The 23,589-nt window shown below is 39.3% G+C and overlaps 1 protein-coding gene across 1 annotated transcript in view; it reads right to left on the bottom strand.

The window, feature by feature from the left end:
• cald1a (caldesmon 1a) overlaps positions 1-11,562 on the bottom strand; it is a 133,529-nt gene extending 121,967 nt beyond the window's left edge. Inside the window, exon 1 of the mRNA XM_017302820.2 lies at positions 11,430-11,562. The gene's annotated coding sequence lies outside the window, so the exon portion shown is untranslated. The remainder of the gene's footprint in view (positions 1-11,429) is intronic.
• Positions 11,563-23,589: the final 12,027 nt, after the last annotated feature.

The following is a 23,589-nucleotide window of genomic DNA, read 5'->3' as shown; positions in this document are numbered from 1 at the left end:
AACTGAGGTAATTAACAAATATCAATTATTATACATCCTGTGGAAATGGTTGGGTTTTTTGTTTTAAAAAGCGGGTCCAATGCCATCTGTACTTGGGACGTAGGCGCTCATGCAAGTGGTCATTAAATAACTTAATGCAAAGAATTACATAGAAGGACTCTGTTTGGTACTGTGGAGTTACTTATTTCAGTAACAACAGGAATGTATTGTTGTATTCTTCATACCCAGCATTCGTAAACGCATTGGCAGACTTTGGAAAGTGTTGGTGGATCAGCTGTTCAGGAAAATGCAGCAATATTTAGCACACAATCAGAAAAAATTTCAAAGTATCACTGCATTTAAAGTACTTTGACCCCCACGTGGCCAGATTGTTAAAGACACCTCGTTGTGATTTTACAATTTAAAGCTGAAATACTGGGAAAGCCCCGTTCAGCAACGGCTTATATATTGGTATTACAAGGTAAAAAAATTGTTTTTTATGGGATTTGTTTTTTATTGTTTTAACAAGGATTCTTGGCAATAAATCTCAGACATTTGTAATATTCTTTTTACTTCACCTGAAAAAGGAAAATGCAAAATTTTCCATCATATTTATACACACAAAACTTCTAAAATCCTTTCTGCAGTACAAAAAACAAAAAAAACAACTTTTGTGTAGGAAGTGTGATGGTTTGGAGCTGTGTACTTCTTACTAAAGGAACAAAACAGGCAATTTCTATGCACATACCAACCTGCACTGACTGGCAACACATGCAGGCTGAGGAATGCGATGCCATTCCACAGCGGTGAGTGACCAAGCTGTAGGCCAGACTGACAAGAGGTAGCCAGGCTGGTGGTGTTCTGCACGGCTCCACTTTGTTCAATGGTTGCTGTAATGTCTTGCTTTTTTAAGTTTTTTTATCATCGTATCCAAGCAACGACACCGAGCAAGAGTCCACAGCTGAAATAAAATGGCTCTACATGTTCGGCATGTGGAGGCCCGTGTGGCAGTGGCGACGTGTTCAAACTACAAAAAAGACTTTATTTAGTTCATTTCAATTCTGTGTTGCAGAAAAAAAGGAAGTGCTTTTGTTTTGACAGGTCCTAACAAGACAAGGACCAACACCAATCCTGACACTACGTGAAGTAAGGTGTTAAAAGACACATTCTCCAAACCACAAACATGCAAAAAAAAAAAGGAAAATATTCTGCTTGATTCAATATGACTGTATGTTGTTTTTGGTTTGTTGTAATGTTCTTTTCCAGATCATTAGCTCGTTTTCTACAAAGGACAAACAGGATAAGATATCGTTTTTCCCTTCCGTCACATTATTATTATTTTCTGCTTCACCCGATTTTGCAACTTTTGCACAGAAAAAACATTTTTGAGAGAGATTTTTTTTCTAACATTGAAAAAGAAATTCAAAGGGTTCTCCAGCTCTCCTCAAAGGAATCTACATGACAAGGAATAAAAAAAAAAGGTGAAAGTGATTTTTCAGAGAAATTGAATAGAAACCCATGACTGTTTCTCAGACACCAGTCTTCCCAGATGCTGCAAATCAAATAAAACCACAAACATGTATTTTTTTTTCTCCAGAGTTATTGGATTTCAAGTAAAATATGGAAGCTTGGTCTGAGCAGAAAACCTGTTTGTTGTAAAAGAAAGTACATCCGGTGTACTGGAGTATTCTAGGAACCGTTGTTAAAGATTTGCTAAAATAGCTTTTATTTTTTGATTAAACTCCCTTGTTGAGCATTCAAGACAAATCCTAACATAGGTTTTAACTTGAATTTATTTATCCAGTGAAGAAAAAAAAATAGTAACACTTATAATTTCTATAAATTAAATGTAAGTTAAGCCATTTTTAACTGATATTTTACATGTGGAATTGCCCGATTTTATCACGTATGTCTCTTTTCATAAACTTTCATCTGTTACAGATAACCATAAACCAATTTGTGCGTTAACTTTTAAAATGTCAAATTGTCAGCTGAACGATCTGCTTTACTGCTAACCATGCCAATCCTGCCTAGATGGATTTGTTATACTGTGATTACAGCAATGGTGGTCAAAGCACGTGTCTCACTTTCCTGACTTTTCTTTAAACTTTCTTCCAAGCCAATCCAACCTCTAGCATCCTCAGAAAGATGCACCTAGAAATCCAACACAGTCACCAGCTACTGTACCAGGAACACCAGTTCAACTGATTTATCAAACTAGCCAATCACTACTCAGCATACAGAAGAAGTGGACTTGTTGAAGCTTGTTGAAGATTTAACAAAAAATAAAGATCCTAGGAATGGGGCATGGTTATTGGTATCAGATAGGCTGATCTGAGCATTTCTACAGATAATGGTCTGTAAAAAAAAAAAGAAATGTCTAAGGACAATATCCTGAGGGTGACAGTTGAGTGTGTGGAAATGCCTTGTTGATGTCAGAGTAAAATGCCCAGGAAACGGTGGCTTAAGGGAGCACCTATTACAGCCAAAGTGGCTATAGGTTGCCTGTCTCCTGATGCCCCCCTGCAACAGAGCATCACAAAGCTCAAATCACCTCAAACTGGCTTCTTGAACCTGTCGATGAGTTCTCTATACTCCACTGGCCTCTGTAGTCACCAGATCTCGATCCAATCAAACTTGTAGAAGAGGTGGAACAGCAGATTAGAATCAAAGTAAACTGTTTAATTTTTTTCTAATAAACTAACTTGTTCACTAAGGTTTCTAAAGTCCGGCCTTGAGTTAAAGGCCTTCAACTTATATGGAAACTTTCTCAGACTGATGGGCCGGTGACGATTTCTTTTTTTAAAGTTATTGCAAATGCCCTCCCATCTTGTCATTGTTTTATTACGTGCTGGCATGCTTCAAGGAAACTGAATAATCTTTATAACCTTCGCTACATTGGTGGCTAGAAGAAATTTCTCCTCTAAAAATCGCCCGTTGTGTTTTCCTCCCTTGTCATTGTGTTAAACATCACTGTACACCTCAAACCAGCAAATTGAACACTCGTTCTTCCTGTGAAATGATGGACCTCAAACCGTTTCTAAATACCCGTTTCAGATTGTGGAATCAGTGACTCTGGTGTTCTGTGTTCTATCACATGCCTGTGTTCTATCACATGCCTGCTTGTCCCAGACCACCAAACTCCTTACTTTTACATTGGCGGTCAGATTGGCTGAACATCGAACAATCAAGTACCTTTGAACAGCAACACCTGGCTGCTTCTTTTCCCCTTAAACAATAGAAGCAGCAAGAATATACATATATAATTCTGTCTTTACTGCTTCGTTGAAAGCCATGAAAACAAACCTTTCCTATTATTACTTGCAAACCACCAGACAGTGACTGATACTGTAAAATATGCAGGCTTCCGGTCAGCTGGCGCAATTTAGTGTTGTGTGAAACAACTGCCAGTGTATCACTCTGTTGTAAGGCTGACTTTGCTCGATCCATCACACCCAAGGACAGCCCTCCTTGTGCCTTTTGTAGCCCTGATTCGCCGAGTTATTGAAGTCGTCTTTGCTTCTTGGCAGGTCGGAGCGCGCGTGCGGCCCAGACTCACCATGAATGACCTCCGCATGTTTGACCCGGCCAAAGCTTCCACCTCCGTAAATGTCATCACATCCCGACACTGCTGCTTAAAGCTCTCATACGGTCGCAGATACTCAGTTAAAGTGGGCTCACTTTGAGAAATTTGATATCGCCATATTGGCCACATTACCGCTTTCGCCTGTACATTAACTCCTTGTTATTTGCTGAAAATTACGGCGGCGATAATGGACTCAAAGTGCTGACAGAAAGCCACAGCTTGGGCAAACAATGGAAGTACACAACCGCCCGAGGCAGTCTCATCAAGCCAAATAATACATTTACAAACATTTTGTTCTCTACAGTACATTAGGCAATTCGGCTTGCCTACCCGCTCTGTGGATAACCCACAACGATATCAGTCACTGTGGCCAACTGGAGCAGGAGGAAGAGGCATGGCTCTGTGAGGTAAATAAGTGACATTACTACAAATCGCGTTAAGTGACCACTGAGTTTAGAAAGAATCCATGCAGAAACAGCTGGCCTGGCGTGGATATCTACTACTACAGTCTGGTTTCCCTTGAGGAATAAAATGCTGTAAAAGATCACGGCTGTGGAAGACATATCACAACTTATCGCACGATGATTCAGAAATGCAGCCTTGCGTTGGCTTAAATGTCCAAGCTGCGTGCTGAAGTAGTCATACTTGTGATAATCGCAAACTTCAATGCGTTTTTGGAGCTAGTGAAAAAGTTTAGAAAAGTGTGGCGCACATTCGTATTTTTGCCTCTTAAAGTCTGACACACCTAAATAAAATTAGTGGACACCTCAAGTAACTTTAAGCAGCAGCTCTGGTGAGAAAATGCAAAAATGCAAAACTTTGGTCAAGGTTCAAAACCTTACATATAGAGGTGGGCAATATAGCTGAAAAACATATGATGACATAAACATTTCATATAAGTCAATATAGAAAATTATTGATTTGTGTTTTTTTTTGTTTTGTTTTGTTTTGTTTTAAATATCTGAAAAACTGGTGATGTGACCTTTGATTTATCCACAATGTTCCTTCAAACCTGAAAGTGCAGCAACCAAATTAACTTGCAGCTGTAATTTCAGAGTTTTAAAAGGCTAAATACAATAACATGCCACACTTTTCAGATTTAACATAAAAACATAGCAAAATCACATATTATTTTCCCTCCACAAAACAATTTTATACTTAATTTTGGTCCATATATAAAATAAATCCCTATAAAATGCACGGAGGTGTGTGAATACTTTTGCAAAACACTGCAACCAACTGTACATTTTAAAAAGCTTTCCCACCATAAAACCTGTTCTATAACAATTACAAGTCATAATAATATATTCAAAAGAACTAAATGATCATATAGTTTAAAGAGTTGATCAATTTCCAGGGATTAGGTCGTTTCCAACAGTCCCTGCTCCAATTTTTTTTAACACACAAAGCATTTTGAAGTGAAAGTTAAGCTCATTTTCCAGAACAAAAGACAAAAACGTCTCACATTGTAAGACGAACATGGGCAACCCCTTTTAAAAAAATAAATAAATAAAAGTACAGTTCTTTGTCCTGTTCCTGAGCGACTCCAACATCGTCGCACTGATGGGGACAGATGGTAATATTAATCTGCTGGCTCTAAGCCGCCGGGAACCAGCCACCGCCTTCAGAGAAGCCTGGAGAAATTTTTGCAGCTTATTTTTCATAAGATTAGAAAAAAACAAACAAACAAACGTCCAGACTAACAATTTGGGATGCAGCGAGTTATTTTATTTCCTTCATTATCTGTTTAAATTCTTTGTAGTGGAATGGATTTCCAAGTGGCACTTTAGGTTGTCACAGGACCTGAACGTAGTCCACAGATCTAAACAAATATATTCAACACATTACCTCCAAATGTGGAAAAGAAATGCCAGTTGGCAGCAGCCCCACGGTCTGGAAGCAGCTGTGGGGTTGCAGAATTATGATTATGAAGGCGAGACGCGGTGGCGCCTAATATAATAATATTACAGAACATATACCCCCGGAATATATATTATATATGTTTATCCTGATATAAATAGAGCGCCGTGGACCGGTGGCGTTTCAGGCTGGCAGACCACTTTAAGCTGACAACGTAATGTGAAAACTAAAGGCTAGATTTATACAGTTATTTATCAGGGAGAAAATGGCGCCAAGTGTTACTTCAAGCTGTGGAGATACAGATCAGGCGGTGGTGTATGTTTTCAAATCAGGATTAAGACCATTTCTTGTTACATAGCTCAGAATAATGCATGTTAGATAATTGTTCTTTTCTTCTTCAAAAATTGCTCAAGTGGACAAAAAGTAAGTAAAAGTAAAAAAGCTTTCCTGAAATTTACAATAGGATTGAGCAAAGTATGAAAACGAATATAGCAACACAAGATAAAAGTAATACAAGGAATACATTCACCTCCAGTTGGATGAGAATTTGCATGGAGATATGTCAAGTGAGAAATATCTGCAGTAAAATTTCTAGTACCGATACTCGGAACACTCCCAGCATGAAGTACGGTAGTGGCCGCATCATGCTATTGCATTTCCTTTCTTCAGCAGGGACAGAGCAGCTGGTTAAATGACTGTATAAGTAGTTAAAAATAACGATAATACATCAGTGAAAACTGAATATGACAGAATATTTAAGCTAGTAATCCAGCAAACAACCACCATCTGGGCTAAAGACAGGTCATTTCCTCTTACTGTGGCTGCTGTCCGCACTGCTTTGGAAACATTATACCACGAAAAAAAATATTGAGAAAAGCAAAATTCCATCGGCGAAGCTGAATGCCTATTGCCGCTTTACAACTTTCCGCAAGCAGTCGATTTGGTTCTTTCCTATGCACAGCAGGTTCCGCCGCACTCCAAAGTGCACCGATTACTCCGTCTATCTAAAGAGGCCTAAATGATACGCTTTTAAGAATAATTATTCTCAAAGGCGTGCAGATGAAGCAGAGGAGAAGAGAAGCAGCGAGCCTGTATGTTCCCGACCTTAGCCCTGATTAGCATAATTGAATTTCAAACGATCAGAGGAGCGCTGAGGAAAAGGGGGGAAGCCATCGAGAGCGTGCAAACGGCGCAAAGTCGGCCCACCTCGGTAATGTGATCTCAGGAAGTGTGGAGGTAAGTTTATTGGAGGGTTGTTGTGTTAAATGCCGAGCATTAAGATGAAGACCTAAAGGAGCACAAGAGGGTTAAGTAAGGCTTGTGTTTAAATTCGCAATAATGTGGAATCTCCATTTCGAGGAAAGCACAAAAGTTAGCGATCTGTTTTCAAGTTGTTGACTTGAGGTTAGTCCGAAGTATTTTGCTCATATTTTTTGTGTCACCCTCCCCAACTAGTTAACTCTACTGTACTTCCATGTTGTGCCTTCGTGCCGGCTTTGCTGAGGAAACTATTTTGTCATCTCATGTCATGCGTCTCAACTTTGGTATTATTGGCAATCTTCCTGAACAAGCATAAAAACAACATTGTGATCAGTGTTCTGCACGAATAATGTAGCCTTCTGATGTCTGGTTCTGGAGCTCTGCCATAGCACGAGTCCACAGCTCTGGTTCTCAGGCACAAAGTAAAGAAAATATGAAAAGCGACTTGAGAAATATCATTTTAGATACTGTACCTTCAGAGAATTTTCACCTACCATCTGACCACATGATATCTTTTATTGTTTAAAAAAAAGTAAAGCCAAATGACTGTGTTGTGTTAGAACACTAATTCAGAAGGTAAATCACTATCATAGGAGCAGTGGTATGCAAACTTAGTATTTGAGGGCCACAAAAGATTGATTTTTTAAATTCAAATGGAAAAAATATTTCAACATTTTCAAAAATTAACTAAATATGAAATATTTTAATTAAAAAGATGTAGGCGTTATTGTGAGCCAACAAGTTTTTCTGAAAAAAATACTTTCTGTAACTTGTTGGTTTGCAATTGAGGCACAAAGTCATTTTGAAGGCCATCGGTGGTCACTATGAAGCACTTTAGACTCGCTGCGTATTAGAGAGTGAGATGTATTCAAGTTAAAAAAAAAAAAAAGGAAAATCAATACATAATGTTTCCATCCTATTCTGAATTAAAAAATATATTTTTTGGTCACAATTTCCAAACTGCTTTGGTCAAAGACACAGGTCTACAACTTCTGCAATCCAAAGAGATTTTTTTCCCCTTTGTCCAGCCAAACAAAAACTTATTTGGAGTTGCATGAACTATTGGAAAAAAAAAAACAGGTTACTTGACCTTTTTAAAAAAAGGCAACTTTAACATTTTGATCTTTATTTTAAAAAAATAACCATATTTCCATTATTAGCCAAAGTTATTTAGGGGCTTTGAGGAAGGTCCAAAGACTCGGAATCTCGGTGTGCAATAATTTTTTCTACGATTAGAGAAACTTGTTGGAAGCAACTTTATTATATTTGAAAACAAAGAAACACACCAGACAGGTCAGGGATAAAAGCAAATACTTCCACAAAATATTCTTGCTAGCTTCTTGGAGCTATCCCCCATTTTGTTGGAGAATATTTTAACCTCGGCACTTTACGACTCTAAGTTTAGGGTCAAGGGGACGCTGAAGAGTTCGGGATAACATCTGGAGACGGGACTAAAACCAAATGTCAGCAACTCTCGGTTTGGCCAACACTCTGGTCATTCGTTCTTTGCAGCGTTTCATTTTCTCCATCTGTCAGCGAGGAGACGTCGCCTGGCTGTGAGCGGAGAGGAAGTGAGGATGCGCTCCCCCTCGCTCACTTGTCACTATGATAAATGAGCGGAGAGGTGTGGCAGTAGGCAAGGCAGGTTTCTCCTTGCGGAGCAGCAAGACTTCGCTCACGCCGAGGCCCCTGGAGTGGAGATGCCCGTAAACATGCACATAAAGCCGATCCTCCAGCAGGTGGTATTCTGTCCTTGGCGGAGGAACATAAAGTCAAATCAGCATATATTAGAATGATGGTGGCCATCCCCGAGGACAGACTGTTTTTAGTTATCTGACAAGTGAGAAGTCGGAGGCTCTCTGAAGGGATTCGTGCTCGGCTCTGACGGGGACAGAGCCGGCTGACAGCCTCACCTGCCCGTCTTCAGATAATCGGAGGCGGGCCCCTCGTCCACGACACTGTGTAACTAATATTTACCTTTTCAAGACATGATTGATGGACCGCCTGTTCTGATTCATATTCGACTCATGTCTCCTGCAATCCACTCCCCACATCAACTCCAGGTTCTTTTTATTGTTTTTTTTTTTTTTTTAGCATTTTTGTTCATTTGAATTTCTATTTGATCTTCATGCTAAGTGACACAAATTAAACTAAAAACAACTAATCATAAATTGTTACAGTATTACACTGTTATATGTAGTAATTCGAATACAAGCTGATAAAGAAATATATTTGTAAGGTTTGGATTTATGACTCTAAAATTCAAGGACCTAATCAAAACCTGAATCAAATATACAGTAAAGTCTAATAAGAAAAAATTATTTTGGTAATGTGGAGCTTAAATATATTAATGTTTTCAACAAAGTCATAATTGCTATGTGTAATTAGCAATTAATTTAAAGACACATATTTATTTAAGATAAAAATACATTAGTTAATGCATGATTCATGTGACACATGTATCTGTGCTCATACATAAAAATATATATATATATATATATAAAAAAATCACATCTAGAAATATAAATTTTCATTGAATTTTTGCACCACTGGGTTTTACTTACTGTTGCAGATCAAACTGTTTGTATTTTAGGATTCCTCTTGTGTGACATGTTCAGATTTGAGCTCAAAATGTAAAAATGTGAAACTTCCTTTAGCAGTGCAGGCTCTACAGCAGTAACCATTTCATTCACCAACGCTCAGCTTCAGCTTCAGCTTCAGCTTCAGCAGCAGTGAGGATTCATTTGGTAGAAACGTCAGTCTAATTATTTTGTTACATTTCTCCTCAGTTTGTGTTTTAGTCGAGCGTAAAAGATTCAGGCCCCCAAGCAAATGTTGACAGAAATGCAATTGGAGGAAATTTAAAAAAAAAGAAGCGTAAATTCTGATGTTTTGCGAAAATGTTAGCGAACAATTAGCATCATACAGGTGAAGAATCATGGCAGATCCATCCATCGGACTCAGTGGGGTTGTTTACACATTAAATTGGTAGAGTCACATAAAATCGCACTAAAACGCAGCAGTTTATAGCTGCCACATGGGGTAAAAATACACGTAAAGCAGTGCAAAATCAATATCAAAAGTGTTCAGTCAGCTTAAGAGCAACATGAGTACAAAGCCAATTACTCTTACTAATTAACCGCTTACTACCCCACTCAACTACAAATGCGTGACTGAAGTTATTTCCAGGACAGGCTCTCTCTTGTTTTTTTTTTGTTTTTTTTTTAAACTTGCTCCAGCACAGCGCATAAACAACATATGCACAGCAATTACGGCTGCCCTAGAGGCAAATTCAACCTTGAGTCTTTATAGCAGATGTTGGCAAAAATAATAACACATCACAACAGCGTTAGACGGCTGATTCATTGGCACCAACCAGCTTTCACTCTTGGTCACTCTTGTCCAACTCGAAAAAGAACTTTGCGATCTAAGGAACATTCCGAACCGGGTTCTTCTTCCATCTGCCCACGCTCGCTTCGTCGTTGGCAGGGTTAACAGAAGAGATTCTGTTCGTCTCGGAGGGAGCTAGAACAGAGGTGGCAACGCTCGCGCTTGTGTCACCAGGCAGCAGGCGAAGTCGCTTCGCCGGAGGTCGATGTGAAAAATACCGATCGCAACAGGAGGAAACGTTTTGGTGTTAGTCGACCTGGAGACGCTGAAGAAGGAGAACTATCTACTGCAACAACCTGCAGGTGATCAGGAGCAGGATTAACATGGTAAAAGGAGTCCAGTAGAGAAATCACAATACATTTTTTTTTTTCCATTTCAATTTGGGAGAAGTTGTGCACTGTGGTTTCTCAGTGCGCTTGTTCAATTGTAAAAGGCAGCATTTTCCCATAAAAGGAACCCGGACCAGTTCGGCGTGGATAGATGACTGAGCCAGGTCTGAGTTTATGACGTCCAATACTTGTTCATTATTGAAATTAAGACCATAGAGCTTGGGTTGGGCAATTAATCCAACTTAAATTTTGGGCTCAATTTAATCTTACAAAAAACTATATATATATAAAAAAAATCTAAACATTTTTATTGACAAAAAAACAGACAATTTAGATGATTTTCCCCACCTCTGCATTGTCTCATGCATTGTAGTCACATCACAAAATCAACTACAAAACCGGAAAATTATGAATTTTGAGGTGACAAATGAAGGTGTTCCCTAACAACACATAAAGGTGTTTCTAATCTTTTATATGACAATCAGAACAGAGAGACTGGACTGGTTGCTGCAGCTTTCTGAAAATTAAATTAGGTTGGATTGGATTTGGATGGATGGATATCGATCGATTGATGACCTGTGGTGCTGTGATAGGTAGAGACTCAAACACTCTTTCCTAAAAACAGCTTTGTGAAGGGAAGTAGTTGAAAGTCTCATATTTTTTGGACACAATCAGTCCGTGTGTCACTCAAAAGATTTTGTTTTTTAAGATTTTAACTGCACATTATGATGCAACTAATAAAACAAGTCAAACTCAAAGCCTGCCTAGAGCTAGTCTTTACAAAACAACTTGATGTTTGCCTCTAAAATGTCACTGCATGCCAGCGCTGAATATGTGATGGTTAAAACCAAATAGAAATGCTGCAATAAAGTCTTTTGATCTTTTGGCTCAGACATGGAGAGAATAACATTTTAGATTAAATTTAGAGAGATTTGATAAGGTGGTCTGTGGCATTAGCCGTTTTCTTTTGGTAGAGAACATAAAATATAAAAAAAAAAGTTCAGCAAAACAAGGCAACGTCTCACCTGAGAAAATCCCCAGGAATCGTTTTGATGATCTGGCTGCTGACTCGGCAAGATTTATCTGAAGTCACTGCGCCATGAACTCTGTTGTGTTTCTGTCCCTCAGGCTCGACGTCTTTCTACCCTCCAAGATTCCAGTTGTTTCACATGCCTGGGGCAAAAAGTATCGCTATCAAAGACGGTTTATAGTGGAAGGAAAGAAATCCACCCCTCCACTCACTCACAGTCATATGGCGCATCTGTGTGAGAAAGGAAACAGCCAATTTTCAGTGGATAACCATTGGCAGTGAATTGCATAAAGAATGTCATTATTCATCTATGAATAATGTAATGTAGGTGGAGCTTCAGGAGGAGTAGCTCAAAAAGTCTACCTGAGTATAAATGTGATTTTTTAAAATTATCTTCTTGAAGGACAAAGGAAACTTTGTTTTTCCTCTTGAGAACAACAAAATAAATTTTTGTTCTTAAAAAAGAACAAAGAAAATTTATACATTTCTGAAATTTAAACATATCATTATTTTATTTTATAAAATGTATGTATTTTATAAAAATAAATTGTATTTTATTCTCATAAAATACAATTGCCCTTAAGAAACTTATGTTTTGGGTTGTTCTTTTGTATTTTTTTAATTAACATTATGAAATTTAAATTAAAAAAAAAGTTATAAAAAGTACCCAAGTCAAAGTCTTTTTTCTTATTGGTAATTTCAGAAAATGATAACAAAAAAGGTCAATCTACCATCCAGGTTTTGAAAAATGGATTTCGTCACACAGACGAAGGCTCAGTGGCGCCTCCGGTGGTTAGGCTGAACATACACCCACACGCCAGGCTCAGGTAGTGAGCAAAACGTTTGTCTCACTGCATGCATTTAGTCCTCAACATAATTCATTTACATCCCCAAATCTCAGCTGGGATCAATCAAAACCTGGACCAGTTCTTGCTTCATGGAATTCATGTTTCGTGTAGCTGACCTCACAAAACAGACATAAATGGACCATATATCACTGTTATTTTTAGCTGGACCTAGAGAATCATAACCTTCATTACGGTTTTGATCCAAAACTGTTGGGAGACCAGTGTCCCTCATTCGTGCTACAGTCACATCACAAGACTTCATTATAAATGCATGTAAGCATTCCCTTCTCTCTCCAGTGAAAGATCAATGCCAAACGAGGTTATAAAATGGTAACCACATCTCATTCTATTTTTATGAGTCCGTTAATTTAAGAACCTCTGGTGCGCCAGATATTCATGAATATTGGATCAAGGGATAAGTGACTGAATATTGTAGTGAGTTGGGTAATTGTATGAACAGGCAGAGCGGATGATTAGCCTTGGGGGCTAAGTTGGCACGCGGCTGCATCTGAGGCTTAGAGGTAAACCCAGTTAAAGGTGACGACCAAAACAAGTTTAGGAGAAAGTATGCGACACGTGACATACGATGCGATGATTGGTCAGTTGGAGTTTGTAAGCCTCACTTAACATGGTTACCATTTGCCAATATGGAGTTGGCTACAGGTCATCAACATTAATATGGTTGTTAATTGGATGGTTAGGGATTATTAATAAGCAGGTATGGACCTTTTATTGATCTGAAGGTATGTCAGTATTTAACTAATTACTTTGTCCCTGCCCCAAAAGTTATTTTCTACATCCTACCCGTATTCTTTTGTAAGGAAATATGGTTATATGACTCCAATAAATAATATATACCACCAGGAAATGAATTAGCATCGTTTTAGCTTGACAATTAGTAAAATTTTTAAGTGTCAACAGGCCCAATTGATCACACAATAATATTCAAGAATGAAATCATACCTGAGAGTTGAACGTTTTTAGAAGCATTTATTGCCCTACATTCAAGGAAATACTCAACTGCAGCAAAAATAAGCCATGGTTTCAGCACATGAGCACCGAAATGGTTTGTTTACAGGTGCAACATATGACTAGGAAGGGAGGAAATTGCAACGCGGCAATATAAAATGAGGGTATATTTGGCACAGAGTGAAATGACTAGCGAGAAATGATGATTTTCAGAAGATGTAATAATAATAGTAATAGTAAAAAAATAAAAATAAAAGACCTCTGGGCTGCACAAAAATAGACTTGGAAAGTGTTGAATGGCACAATCGACATGCGTCCGTGTTTCCATGATTGTGAATTCTTACAGCTCAGATTCTCTGGCTTCACGACAAAACCCGGCATGTTTTTAAAATTTAACCTCTAGAGAAAAGCTTCAGAAGTGAGTAGTGAATCACCATGAGACCGGGCACCGAAACTCTCCTCGTTCTCATCATGAATATTTATATCATTAGTCATCGCCAGCATTTTTTTTTTTTTTTTCAGTTGCAGTTCAACTATCACAGCAAGTCGCAGCAACGAATTACAACATTTAAAAGGTACAAACTGTGTGGTTTTGTTACACAATCATGCAAAATTCAAAGTTCCCACTCGAACGGCAGATGCTTGAATCCTCTCCCTGCATAATGGTGGCGGCTTAAGTCTCGAGATGGAACCGTGATCAGAGCGTGGTGACAGCCCAAACCAACAGACACACACAAAACGCTACACACTCCAACCAGAATAGCAGGCAGCTGACAGACAAGTTCAGACACATGAATACAGGCACCTGTCCATCTACCTGTCAACACATACACGAGCTCAAATCTCCACACAAAGCCACCCCCCCCAACCCCCTCCATCTCCCTCCTCCTCTTCGGCTTCTCTTCCCTCGGCAGCTCAGGTGTTTTTCTCCTTCCTTATCCTGAAAGGATACCTCTGGCTAATCAAGATGTTATGAGAGAGGAGCTTTCAGTGTTCCACAGATTGTGGATCGAGCCGCAATTTTTGGAGGCACTCTTCAGCCTAAAGGATTTATGTTTGATTGAGTGCAGCTACTTACCGCTCCACTCGTCGCCTTTTCTGCTGCGCGGCAGCAGCCAGACTCCAAAACGAGCTAGCTGCTGCCGTTTGTCTATGTTTGAACTGAAGTATTCATGCAGTGCTTGTGTTTTTTAAAACTGCTTAGCTGCACTCAATATTTGTAGCTTTGGTTATGCTTCTAGCAACGTGACACTGGCACATAAACCGTATTATTTCCTCCAGGTACTCCGATTTTCACCAAAATTACAAATACTAAGGTTAATTGCTGACTGGAAATTTCACGACGTCCTTCCAGATTGTGCTGTTTTGCATTTAATTAAGCAAAAAAAAAAAACTGCACCTAAATGTGAACAAATAAGAGCACCTGGTGTCAAAAATCTTTCCAGGCCACATACAAAGCTATCAAAAACATACATTTCTTTCATTTCTGTTTTTTGTTGTCACTTTTAATTTAACAACAAAGATGACCTGAGCAAACATAAAAGCAGATTTTCAAATTATGATTCAAGATTTTCAATAAAAACAGCCTGACCCTTTGTAAAAAGTAATTGCTCCCCACATCAAGCTACAACCAGGACATGACGACTGCCAGACCTGTACAACCAAGTAGTTTCATAAACTAACAAAATGCAAAAAGGTATAAAGAAAGTCAAGATGACTAACAGCTGGCCTACAAAAATGATGTTTTGTCACCTAATAAAATTCAAAATCCTAGTAAAATATACAAAACATACATTGACTTTCTAGGAAAGATTCCTTCCCTAGTAGAAACCTAAAGATTTTAGGTTTCTACAAACCTAAAAAGGTTTGTAGAAACCTTTTTAGGTTTCTACAAAAAAGGTTTCTACTTGGTCCTAAAGGGGTTATCAAAACATTTTGTTCAATGAGGTGGGTTTTAGTGTTATTTTAGATCACCTGTATTTTTGTTATAAAATATGATTTTAGAGCAGAGTACAAAGTCATAAAATTGGGATTATTAACCTTAAGAATGGTTAGTATTTCCTAAACTGTAGAAATTGATGGAGGAACTTCCCTGTTCAGCAGTAATATAACCAAGGAAGCCTATTTTACCTTAAGATCTACAAACGTATCAAAGTTTGTCATCTTCCGCCAATTGCATGGTAGTAGTTGTTCCCCTCTGAAAGCCGCAGCTCAAAACTGGCAGAAAAAGATGAAAAGGCAGCTCAAAACAACCCTGCTGGTTCTCTTGGATCAACCACCGATCAATACCTGGCGAGTCGAGATTAAACAACACGCACCAAATTGTGGATTAGTGTTTCTTTCAAAGCCAAGGTACAGTCCAAGAGGAATCGCATCAGTGCTCTGACGTCCACATCCTGATGAGAAATCAAAGGCATTCACGCCGTCACTTCCAGGAAAGTGCTTGTTACTTCTTGATCGCAGACATCAAACACAGCTCTCGGACGTGCACTGAGCTTTTGTAATAACCCGGCGAGCGCCGCAGCTGGACCGGCCATGCGAAAGCAAAAGGTTTTAAAGTATGGCGTGATGGATGGAGGCCGGTTAGAGCCACGCCGTACTACAAAAGCCAAATTATGGCTACCTTTGAGAAATAACGTTCTCCATCTTGGGCCTGTCGAGACGGCGGGCTGTTTGGCCTGGTGGCGATGTATTAAATGGCATATTGATAATTGAAATTTCGGCGCTCCTTGTGATGCCTTTCTGCTGACGGTGATCTTCCGGAGAGAGATGATCTCTATTACTTATGTGCAGAGAGGAGGCGGGGCTCAGATGGGGCTTATATCGAGAGCTCTTCTTATGCATTCATTTGTCAAGGTTCTACGAGGCGTTCAGGGTTCATCGATCCCGAAATGTGAAAACTGGATTTCCAGACGTTAGGTTGTGCTTCTAGCACCATTTTTTATTAGGAAAAGGCCACTTAGGCTGTTCCATTCCCTCCCATAATGCAAAATCACATATGAAGGTTAACTGGCGACTTTAAATTCCCCAAGTGGTGGCTGCATTATGCTGTGGGCAGGCTTTTCTTCAGAATAACCATACCAAGGATTTTGACACCTTACAGGGTTTCTATATGCAGCTTCAAACTGCCTGGAATTCTTTACATTCCTCTTAAGGTCAAAATCAATCAATGTTATGATTGATTTACAGCTGAAAGATCTAAAACGGGCCGGCTTTAAGTATGGAGCCTGAAAAGAGGCATTACCAGAAAGAAAGGAAGGAAGAAAGTTAGGCCACAAAAAAGGGAAGAACGACAGAGTCAACAGAAATGAATCAAGAGTTAAGACGCAACCCTGCTAGGAAAGAAAATATCCAAGGAAGGAAGCAGGGAAGTTAGGATACAAGGAAGACAAGAAGGATACAAGTAGGGAAATAAGGAAAGAATGACAGAAAAAAATATACAATGAAGGAAAGACGATGGAGGCAAGGCAAAACGCATGGAAGGAAAGTATTGAGGTCAGACACAAAAAAGAAAGAAGAGAGGTGTGACGAGGATGGAAAGATAGAATGAAGGTGGAAAAGAAATAGAAGGGAGCAAAGATTAATGGATGAAAGGAAACGAGAATATGAGAGAGGGAGGAAGAAAGGTGGAACACAAGAAGGGAAGAAAGGAACAAAAGTCAAGGACAAGAAAGAAAGGAAGGAAGGAAGGACAGATGCAGGTACACAAGGAAAGACAGAAGACAGTTGATGTAGAAAGAAGGAAAGGAAGGCCAAAAAAGAAAGGAAGGAAGAAGGTGTACAAAGAAAGCACACAAAAAAGGAAGAATAACATTGGATAAAATTCTAAAAAACCCATTGTTTTCATCTTCCTTACTTCACACACTGCCTGATTATCGTCATGAACACAGTTTTTTTTTCCATCTTCGTCTTTCATCTTCCCTACTTTGTTATTTCAAAACACATTTAACAATTGATAAATGTTAACCTCACCGGTTCTCTCCGACTATGTGCATCAGAGCCATAACCAGATCAGTGCGGCACAAATGAGAGACCTCTTTTCATTTCCATCGCCTCCGAAAAATCACATTCAAGGGTAATAGCCCATTTCGTTTTGATTCCGACGGACCTCGCGACTGTGTTTTCACCCATGGCGTTCGAGCTAAAATAGAAATAGACCAGACTGTTGACAGTAACCAATGTCACATAATCTCCCCCTGAAGGACAAGCATCAAAGATCAATTTATTTTTCTAAATGCTATTTATATATCCATCTCTGCTGGGCGCCCAGGGACATCCCGTATCGCAATCTAAATCAAATATTGCATAAATAGCTTCGGCAGAGGGGCCAAAGACAATGCAATGATATAGATGGCGGATAGGGGAGACTGAAGTGACAAATTAATTCATAAAAAAAAAAAAAAGAACAGTAGGCGACAAGGGAATTGGCAAAAACATTTAGTTTTCCTTTTAAAGCTATTCACTTTACACGGCGGATGATATTATCCCTGAAAAAAAAAAAGACAAAAAAAGAAACCACTGTCCCATTTGTGCAACAAAACCAAGGATGCGCAAAAAGATTAAAAGCAAAATTAAAATATTAAAAATAACCACAGCGCGTCGTTAAAGTTAAGCTTTTTCGACACCTTTCGGCTCCAACTGTTTTGTCTTTTTATAGCCCATGCAAAACCTGCTACTTCTAGCACTCCATAATTGCTCGGCACACATGGGACAGAGAGGCTTTGTTTACTGTACTGCGAGCCGGCGGATCAATTCTTCTCCCACTCTGCCCCCTTTGATAATTGCCGAGCCAGAAGATGTGTGTTTACAGTTACCATCCTGCCAGCCCCAGAAACGCTTTGGACAGGAATAAAAGAGGAGGGCCCGTGAGGTTGATGGGAACAGGAGGGAATAAAAAGCTGGCTGGCATCATTTTATTATTATTATTTTCTTTTAAATGTAAGGCGCAGATACGATCGGTGGGGGGGAAAAAAAAGAAAATACTATTATGAAGGCGGAACAGGTCCAACAGAAAGCCCTTCAAAGTGTCAGATTGAATAAAAGATGCTGCAAGGATAATTAGCCATTAGGAAGAAGGCCCAGATCTCCCATGTGACCTTGTGAAGAATTAACAATCAAAAAGATATACTGACGGGGGAACTTAACAGATTGGCTCCGGGTAGGACAGGCTGTCTTATCAAAATAGTTTTCATGAGCTACTTTTAAATCTGAGGTACATTTGGAACCTTTGTTAGCCACTTGGAAAAGAAAAATCTGACTTTTTAAATTCTCAGTTATTTACAGAGTTTCTAGAAGGTCAGAATGAGAAGGGGAAACTTGTATTTTATTCTTTCGGAGAAAAAACAACAACTTTTGTTATAAATAAATGCGAATATAATGTGAAAATTAACGCCCTACTCATGTACTTCATTTGTACTCATGTCAATATTGTAACTTCTACAATATTGACAAATTTATGTCATGTAAATAACCATAAAAGCAAAACAGAGAGACCTCTAGGATGAACCATTCCAAGCTAAGCATTCAAACTAGCATTCAAGCTAGCAGGTTGTAGTAACACTTCTCTCAATTTAGTCACCTTTTATGGAACCAAAGTTTAAGAACACTCGACAGACAGCAATAATTTCAGTCTTTATATAATTTTTTTTTTTTTAATTGTGAAGAAAATGTTAAAGCAAATGCAATTTGTAGATTAGCATTAGCATGCCATGTGTACATCAGTTAAAATCAACCTCTATCCATAAAGTGTCGGTTTAAACAAAGTGAAATGGCATCTTACGACTTTTCTTGTTGTAGAGTGTCTGATTTTGAGCAGCAGGGTCCATGTGAGGCAAATGTCACCAGGCTTTATATGGCAGCGGAAGCAAACATCCAATCCAAGCCACCTCCTGCCTTATAGCAGGGGTCCCTCAAGTGTCACCACTAAAATGACAGTCCAAAGGGATCCCCAAAATGAAATGTGCACTGTTCCCGAGAGATCGGGAAAAGATAGGTAATTTCCGGAATGATGGGTGCCGGAGATGACGCCCAATACGCTTCGGCTCCTTAAAATTTACAACCTCTGCGGCACTGTGTAAACAGCTGGGGAGCAAAGAGGGATGCTCTGCAATTTCCCGCTCACCTTTCCATTTTAGTCTCTCCGTTTTCTTTTTCTCTCCCACCTCTTCTGATTCTTACACGCTCGCTCCGCAGTGTCCTTGAGAGACAGCACAATTTTAGACTTCTCTAGAGAAATACTTAACTACAGGGCCTTTCCTATTGTTTGGATGCCAATATTGCATTTTTTTTTTAACATGTGCATCTATCACAGGTGACAGAGCAGAATTGTTGTGCTAAATGTTGATGGAGGGGGAGCATTGTTGCCTGTATAAGCAAGCAGAGGTTAAGAATACTGCTGCGAGCAGGTGTTTAATGGATAGTTGTAGATATGACAACAAGAATTCACTGCCAGCTTGATGGAAAGCTATTATTGTGAATCTTCTTTATGATGCCTGTCGGCTGAAAGAGTTCCTTTGAAGATGAAGACCCGGCTTTTTTATGTTATATAGTACATCAGATGCATAAAACATAAAAGGCAACTTAATATTTAGCTGCACAATTCACACCTCTTGTTCTCAAGGTAAAACAAAACAAAAAACCTGGCTAAGCTTACAGCTAAAATTCAAGGTTCATGCTCTAGTCTAAATAAGGTAGTGGTTATTATTTCTTGGTTTCATTAGATCTGGCAATGCAAATTTGTGATTGTAATAAAAATTAGAAAACAAAAGTGGTTTTTATCCTCCCACTTTTGCCGGATCTCGGTGTAGCATTCAAAAGTTTAGCTCCTTTGCATAAAACTACATCTAATCAAGAGACCTGTATAATTTGCTGGGAGAAAAATCAACATCAGTCCAGTCGTTTCAGGGAGTTATTTTTTTTTTCATGCTAATTCTTATCTTTCACTCCTGGGTGACATTTCAGTAAATGAAATTTGCCTAAAAAATGCGGCGAAAGCAGGAAGTGTTATGCAGCTAATTGAGCCTGTCCGCGGCAGAACTCGCCGATTGTTCCAATTTTACTCAGCGGACGGCCGCAGTCGAGCTAAAAAGAGCAGCGAGCAAAGAGAATATGTTGACACTAATTTAGTGCATTCGACTGAAGCAAATGATGTGGATGGAGAAACATTTTTGCTAGAGTACAGTAACCTTTTGCACTAATTTTTATGCCTGCGAGGAATGTGTTTTAATTCATTCATATTTTCAACTTTCAGTGAGTAACTCATGACTTCCTTCCTGTTCCTGGAGTTTTAATATGAATCAAAACTAAAGCCGCTCTTAACGGTAGTAAAGACTATAAAGCATGATGTTCAGATTATGTTTATTGATCTTCTTACGTCAGGAAAACAGCTATTTGCTGAATCTTGATCATATCTGTAGCTATAAGGATTATTAAATATGATTTAAATCGCGACAAAGGCTGGAAGAGGACCAATCTTTGCCACAACAAAAGAGAATTAAGTGTTAGAGAATTTGAAAGACTGGCATCTCGGGGTCACCAAGTTTCCATAACAACCCTTAGAATCTGTCGACATGGCAGGTAGCCGTTTGTGAGACGTGTCAGGAAAAATCATTTTAAGCGCTCACAATCATGTTGCATATGCTGTAGTCTACTAAGACTTCAACTCCATACTGCTTCAAGATTGCTAATATATGTGCCATACAAATAACAGACATGCATTACGGTATTTAGTATGAAATTTTGCTAAATTAAGTACAGCTGACAAAAACTAAGAGTGCATCCACACCGGCCTTGTTTAGTCCACTTTTGACCAAACTTTAGTTCATTTGCCTAGAAAATCTGTTTAGTTTTGGGAGATGTGAACGCACAACCGATCCGATTAGAACCAAAATAGAAAACTTGGGTCCGCCAAACACCTAGGTCTTGGTTCAGTTGAAGTGAACTCTGGTGTGGTTCGAGGATGCAAGCAAACTAGATAACCGCTCCAAAAGCATGAAGTGAATTAAAGCACAGGGTATCCTGGGTAAATACATCCAAAACAAAGGCATGAGTCTAGTGTTAACAGGAAAAATGGCTTGTGTACTTTTACCACAGACAAAAGAGAAATCCTTCAACTGCTAAAATCTGACACTTCTCTTTTTTGTCGACATTTTGTGAAGAAGGAAGTTGCGCTCATGTTTTCTTTGGAGTTTTTTTGTGTCGTTCCCATCAGTACTTTTTGATGCAGCGCCACCTCAGGCGAGGGTGGGAACAGGCTTTTCACTTAGTTTGGATCGTCCTAACAGTGCAGTGTGAAATGTTGCAAGTTTGGTCAACGATCGAACCGAGTCTACTGGTCTATGAGGCGTGAAGACACCACAAAATGACTAGGAAGCAGCAAATAGCTACTAATTCTGTACTTGGTATGAAGATGTTAAGTTTTACTCAAAAGGCATTGGTTGCCATTGATATCACTTGGTTGTGTGGTGATTTGAGATACATTCATGAAAATAATCGACAGCAGGTAAAATGGAACGTGCTCCAATTGGGTCTCAGAAAAAAACCCAAATAGTGACAACTGTTAAGTATGATGCTGTGAGCTGCGCTTCTTTCACAAAGCCCTCAAGAATTTTGTCATTCTTGGCATCAATTTTTTTTTCACCAAATCTAGAAGATTCGGGGAACATTAACTCTTGGAGTTGAATGGAGAAGTAACAAAACATCAGCAGAACAGGAGGATCGGGCAAAAAAAACCAAAACAAATAAGCTGAACATGGTAAGTAACAAGTAGCAAGAAATGCAAGGCTTAATCTCCTGAAGCAACACAGGAACAGGTGCTAACAAAGTTTTCCACTTATAAAAATCCATTTGCTCCTCTAAGTGTTACAGATTATGCTTTTTTTTATTGTTTTTTTTACCCGAGTGCACAAAAAGTCAAAGACCAACGGAGTTCACGCTCTCTGAAGCCCTGCAGGTCAGCTCCCTGCTGGCAGCAGAAACAGAGCTTGTGCCAAGCATCTTGAGCTCTGACCTCGAGAGAAATCCATCCCTCTTGCCAGCCCGCCTCGTCTGACTGGAGCCTCTCTACGCAGATCTATAACTGTAGCTGTAGGGGTCTTCGCCTGCAGATGCCGCCTCTCGGAGCAGAATGTTGGCCGATGACTCGCCGGGGGGATTGGCAGAGCAGCCTCCTCTGGAGGTTTGTATCTGAGGGAGGCCCCCTCTTGGATCAGTTTGTGTCTGATGATGCACAGCCTGCTCCCCCCCACGCAGTGCAGAGGGAAATTATGCAAGGTAGCGCGGATAAGGAAGTGGGTCTGTCCACCCACTGGGATGAATCTCGAGTGTGGAACGTGTGAGGGGGAAGAGAAGGAAATACTGTGGTGCATTTTTGTTATTTTACACGATCCTGCAGGTTTCTGCGTGGTGCACAGCAAACATTCTCAGAATGGCCCCGGCTTTTCATATATCGTGCTGTAAAATAGCGAACCAGCAACCTTATATTCTCATTGAAACTCCGAGGAAACATTGGATAGCAGCACAGAAAAAAGAAAAAAAGAAAAAAGATGTTAGTTTTGTCAACAGCAGCTGCAACATATTTCTTTCGCTTTATTTATATTTTCGAGCATTCTCTATAAGAAATTTATCACTACACCCACTACTCAATCTGTTTCTTGTTTTTTTTTTTGGACAAAACATGTACTCCTGCAAAATTTAAATCGTTTTCACAGGAGAGAAATAATACCTTAGCGGTAAAAAAAAAAAAAAGTAATGGAAAACTTAAATTGAAAAACTCACATTTCAGCCGGAGTAGTAAATGTGATGGAAAATGCACGCTGATGATGATTCATGCACATAATGGATCTGGCATCTCCAAATGAATGACTCCAATGCTTAACAGTTGAAAGTCATGTTGAGCTGCGGCATCAGTCTCGTCACCTGCGGTTTTTAATTTCACATTCGGCCCCCGAGCCGTGGCGGGAGGCTGTTTGAGACAAACACCCGTTGAAATGTGACCATGAACGGAAAATGCTACGCTTGCTTTTTTCTTCCCGACGTACATTAAACTGTGGGGAAAGCTTTTTTTTTTTTTGCTAACCCTAGGTAGGTTTTTGTTTTGCTTTGCTACGTACCTGCATGAAAGAAAAAGAGAAATTTCTACATGTGGGTTACTGTGTTTTAAGTTCTGTGATTCGCCTATTAAAACAAAGGTAATTACAGATTTGGAGGTGTTTATGTTTAAGGTAATCTGATCTACTGCTGAGCTAAACGGCCTAAATGCTTGTTCGTGGCAGCAGACGCATAGGGAGATAAAACGCTGCATTTTCTGAATTATGTTTTTACAAGAAACCAGCAGAGGTG

The sequence above is a fragment of the Poecilia reticulata genome, chromosome 23 (genome assembly GCF_904066995.2).
Source record: "Poecilia reticulata chromosome 23, P_reticulata-male-v2, whole genome shotgun sequence".
Classification (NCBI taxonomy): domain Eukaryota; kingdom Metazoa; phylum Chordata; class Actinopteri; order Cyprinodontiformes; family Poeciliidae; genus Poecilia; species Poecilia reticulata.
This window is presented reverse-complemented; position numbering and strand designations above follow the sequence as displayed.